The sequence below is a fragment of the Schistocerca piceifrons genome, chromosome 11 (assembly GCF_021461385.2).
Source record: "Schistocerca piceifrons isolate TAMUIC-IGC-003096 chromosome 11, iqSchPice1.1, whole genome shotgun sequence".
In the NCBI taxonomy this organism is placed as follows: Eukaryota; Metazoa; Arthropoda; class Insecta; order Orthoptera; family Acrididae; genus Schistocerca; species Schistocerca piceifrons.
The window spans coordinates 103410021-103415042 of record NC_060148.1 but is presented as its reverse complement, the minus strand read 5'-3'; the positions used below and the strand labels follow the sequence as shown (position 1 = coordinate 103415042).

The 5022-nt window shown below is 46.2% G+C and overlaps 1 non-coding gene across 1 annotated transcript; it reads left to right on the top strand.

Moving 5' to 3' along the window:
* Positions 1-3120: 3120 nt before the first annotated feature.
* On the top strand, positions 3121-3195 carry Trnas-cga. Its single transcript has one exon. It is a non-coding gene; the product is annotated as a tRNA-Ser (tRNA).
* Positions 3196-5022: the final 1827 nt, after the last annotated feature.

Genomic DNA, 5022 nt, shown 5'->3' with positions numbered 1-5022 from the left:
GTTCATTTCAGTATTTTCACAATGTTCTGGAATTAAGGTTATGGTCAACCAGCAATCTCTAGCTTTCCCCAACACCCTCATTACACAGAGGCGGCCATTTGCGTAGTAGTTGGCGAATTCTTGAGAATTTATCTTAATGTTTGTGCATCACGAAATAAACATTTCGTATTTTTTATCGCTCTGTGACGTCACGTCTCCTCGTTTGTGATTTGCTGATGAAATTTTTTTAGCACTCTACAACGCTGCATCGCTTTGTTGGGCTGTTCTCGTGTTACTATTTGTCTGATGAGAGAGCCCGGTGTGTCGACAAAGCAACGCGTCAGCGATCTGTGAGACGCGCCGTGTTCTGTGCGGCCTGCGCTTCAGTCGTATATTATGTGAGGGAGGAATGAATGTCGGTGATTCTGACGCCGTCATTTACCAGCTTCTTTATTTGACGTTGAAATGACACGATTAAAGTGCAGTGTAGATTTCTATGTGCAGCCTGTAACGGCGGCAGAATCTAGATTTAATTTGTGCCATTTCCAGTGCAACAATTGCGAGAATCGAGGTAGATTTGTTGTTAGTTTCCGTCAGAGGGCTGAATCACGTCAAAATTATAAGATTTGTGGGGGCATTTGCTAATTATGTTTGACAGAAACCTACAGTAAACATTATTTCGTTTAGCCAGATACTGTTACAGAAGCCTTACCCGTTATTGATGGTAAGTCACAATTTCGGAATCGTGGGTGGCCACTGACGTCGCATTTACAGACGCTTCGGCATGACAAAGTACTGAAGACGACCCGTCTTGAAGAGTTCAAAAATGCTATGTGTCAGTTAGACTGCAAATCGTCGTAAAACGCAAATTTGAATACCAAAACCATAAAATTGACAATTTTATCTTCGGAAACAGGTAGATCAACACGACGACTGTTCAGTGTGCTCCCCTTATCCAATGGCAGCAAAGAACGCGTGACGTCACGGAAAAGTGACTGTCGTCACACGTGAGGGACAGGATGATTTGATAAAAGTTGCACGAATTTTATGTATAAAAAGCAATCCGGAATCAGTGCTGTAAATGCCCTTCACTTCTGTGACATGGAACCATGTGTGGTGGTTTTCGTATTTATACTCGCCTATCACAAAATACACAACGCAATTAATGCACGCCGTATTAAAGACCTGTTCAAAATGTGTCGTGTGCAGCGAGATAAGATTTGCTGAAGTGTAGAAAACTGTGGCGTTCACGGATGAGCAGTAGCGGCAGCCAAAAGTTTCCTAAAAAGGCCTCCATTTAATCGCGAATGTGTGGAATCAGCTCTTTAGGTCACACACAGATATCCAATAATAAGGGAGTAAGATCACTCGTGACTTGGGAGTGTGTACAGTGTTTCCGGGTGCTTTCAATTCATTGGGTGTTCTGTCCGCCAGTAAAATGTGATAGCTGCATAAAATTTCACACTGTGGTGTCTCACATGATACTTGGGCCGGCAGTAAACGTGACTCAGCGTGGAGACGGTGGCGAGGTGTCGCCCTGACACCTGGCTGAGGGTAGCCTGCGTGCAGGAGTAACCGTGCTGTACCGGTGTGCGGACATTCGCCACGATTTTAGCTGCTCCGAAGGGTTGGGTCCCTTGTGCCCCCCTCCCCCCTCACCCGCCTCGTAGTAAAGCTACTTACTGAGCCTTTCCGCTGGTTTACTTAACACAGGACCAGAATCTCTTTCGAGTTTCCGCCACATTTATGGGGTATCAGTTCCGTCTCTTACTAATTTATTTGGTACAAATCTCTCGAGTGCTGTTGATAACATTTCTTTGAACTTTAAGCCTCATATGGTCTTCACTTACATAGTTTGGAAGGATTGGGGAGTGTCTCTTAGAATGAAGTCGACCGAATTTTTAGCAGCTTTTATAGATATATTTCGCGTTTAGTTTTGGTGAATTTCTTTTTTACGGAATTGATCCTCGCTACGACTGTGTTCACTAATCCCTGTATCCGTCGTGATGCTCGTGATTATTTGTGGCTAAGAGGTCAAGTGTGTTTTCGTAACCATTTCCAATATGAATGGTCTCGTGAACAAATTGTTCAAAATAATTTAGAGAGACCATTAAGAACAATTACAGAAGTTGTTTTGTATAGGTTCTGAAAATGAACTTAGGACAACATATGGAAGGTAGATTGAAGTCGCTACCAACTATAATTGTATGAGTAGCGTACCTATGTGTGATGAGGCTCAAGTTTTCTTTGAACTGTCCAGCAACTGTTTCATATGAGACCGAGGGTCGGTAAAAGGAGCCAGTTATTTATTCAGGTTGTCGAATATAACCGCTGCCCACCCTAAGCGACAGGAACTATCTGCTTCAATGTCACTGGTGAGTTGGAACAGGCATTACATTATTTTTCCTTACGTTGTGCTTCTTGTTTCTGTTGTAGTGCAGATCATTACAATTACGGTTTTTCCCTCCAAAACCTAGGATGTTTTCTCTGTGACTCTGTAAATACCAGAACAATGTAGAACAACGTACGTTACAAGCATAGCATTCTGTATTACCACAGTTCCTTATCTCTAACATTTTAAAAATGTACGTACACTTTAGATGACATATCAATCATAGAAGTTCTTATCTCTATTTAGTAGCGTATTTTCAGTCATGTTTTGAACATTGTCCCGCTACACTTTATTAACTAATGTTTCGCCGCAAGAGATATCGGATTTTAGAGAGTAAATTAATATGGAGTATGTCGTTCTTCTTTTCAAACGTTCACATACCCATTTCTTCTTTCCTTATTGTCTTTTGGGCATGCAGTTTTAGTAATTAAAGTAGGCACAAATGCAGCGATCAAAAAGAAATGATTAGCGTACATTCGCACACTCTTACATCTTTCCGTTCTTGTTGTTCCCTTGGCGATGGACTGTTTCTATCTCAATAAGTAAGCGTGAAAGGAAGCTACCGTACAGACAGAGTGATTACATAATGAGCTTTTCACTCTGCAGCGGAGTGAGCGCTGATATGAAACTTCCTGGCAGATTAAAACTGTGTGCCCGACCGAGATTCGAACTCGGGACCTTTGCCTACCTTCCAAGGTAGGAGACGAGGTACTGGCAGAAGTAAAGCTGTGAGTACCGGGCGTGAGTCGTGCTTCGGTAGCTCAGTTGGTAGAGCACTTGCCCGCGAAAGGCAAAGGTCCCGAGTTCGAATCTCGGTCGGGCACACAGTTTTAATCTGCCAGGAAGTTTCAGAGCGATTACATTCTGACTTAATCGTCGGTATTGCTTTCGTTTCCCAAAAGTTATAAATGTTTCGATTTCGGAGAAGAAGCTCTGTATTTCCCCAAGATGTCGATGAAGGAGGCCCCTTATGTACTGGTTGCATTGAGTAAGATGTGAAGACGGCGGTTCGAAAGCGGACAGAAGTAGTACGAGTCCCCCCAGGGGGTCCACAACTCTTTCGTGGATACGTGCGTGGCGAGCACGGGGCCCCGAGCCATTGCAGCCTTCTTTCTCTCCCGGGCTGCATTTCCTTTCCCTTCCCCTCCTTTCCCCTCCATACCCCTTTCCCCTCGCCCTCTCCTCTCCCTCTATTGGTGTCCTTGCATATGTTGGCCCCCGCTATCCTCCTGGTTCTGTTGGTTTTACACTCTGGCTTTGTTGCGTAATCATCTCCTCCTTTTGGCATTCCTTGGTCCCCCTCTGGGGTTTGACCTCCATTCCAAAATTTCTCTTCCGTAGTGTGAGCCATTTGGGGAAGAGCACCTTACCTAGTGTCTCCGACGTGTGCCCTCCTAGTATATTCCACCTTTTCTTCTACGTCGTTGTCTGATGCTAGGGTGCATAGCCAGCACGGTAGCCAGCCCGTGTGGTGGGGTCGCTATGTACCCTTTTGGTTGAGCCCCCTGAACACACAGGGATCACACTTCTGATACCTGAGCTGTGACCTCCTCATGCATGCCTTGGAGTGGTTGCTCGTCATCCTGGAGCATCGGAACTCCCGGCAATGGCCGCCGTGCCAGACGGCCCTTGCTGTGGCTGGGTGGCGCCCGTGAGGAGAGCCCCTGATCGGAGTGGGTGGTATCAGGGCGGACGCTATGCAGATGAAACGCATAAGGGTCCAAACCTCTGGCCGCTCTTCTGCGGCCGTCTCTCTGCGTGGTACTGATTCCTCAAGTGCTGCTTCTCTTGCCCCTTCGGCCTTCCCTTCCGTGGCTACCCCCTGGGAGGAGGGTCAGGCCCGTCGTCTAGGGGCAAAACCTTTCCCCCGTTATCTAGTTTGCACCAGGACTGATGGAGATACTTTCACCAGTGTCAAACCTTTATTCTTTGTGGAACACATTGAAGACAAGTTCGGCGAAGTGGACTCCCTGAGCAAGATGCGGTCGGGTTCATTACTGATAAAAACTGCTTCGGCTGCCCAATCTGCGGCCCTTCGTGCCTGTACCCATCTTGGCACAATTCCCGTGTCCATTACCCCTCACCAGTCTCTAAATATGGTACAAGGTGTGATTTTTCACAGAGACCTCATCCTTCAAACTGATGAGGAACTTCGGGACAATCTCGGACGCCGGGGTGTTCACTTTGTTCGGCGTGTTCAGAAGGGTCCTAAAGATAATCGTACTGATACTGGTGCCTTTATCCTGGCCTTTGAAGGGGATACCCTTCCTGAGAAAGTTAAGATTATGGTCTATCGCTGTGATGTGAAGCCGTACATCCCACCTCCTATGCGGTGTTTTAAGTGCTTGCGTTTTGGCCACATGTCTTCTCGCTGTACCCAGGACCCTCTCTGTGGTGACTGTGGACGTCCACTCCATGAGGGGAGTCCCTGTGTTCCCCCTCCTGTATGTGTAAATTGTCATGGTAGTCATTCTCCACGTTCAGCAGATTGCCCAGTCTATAAGAAAGAAAAAAAGATACAGGAGTATAAGTCTCTTGATCGTTTAAGCTACACAGAGGCCCGTAAGAAATATGCACGATTGCACCCTGTGTCCATGACATCTAGTTACGCCTTGGTTACATCTTCATCCCTTCCTCCCCCTTCCTTACCC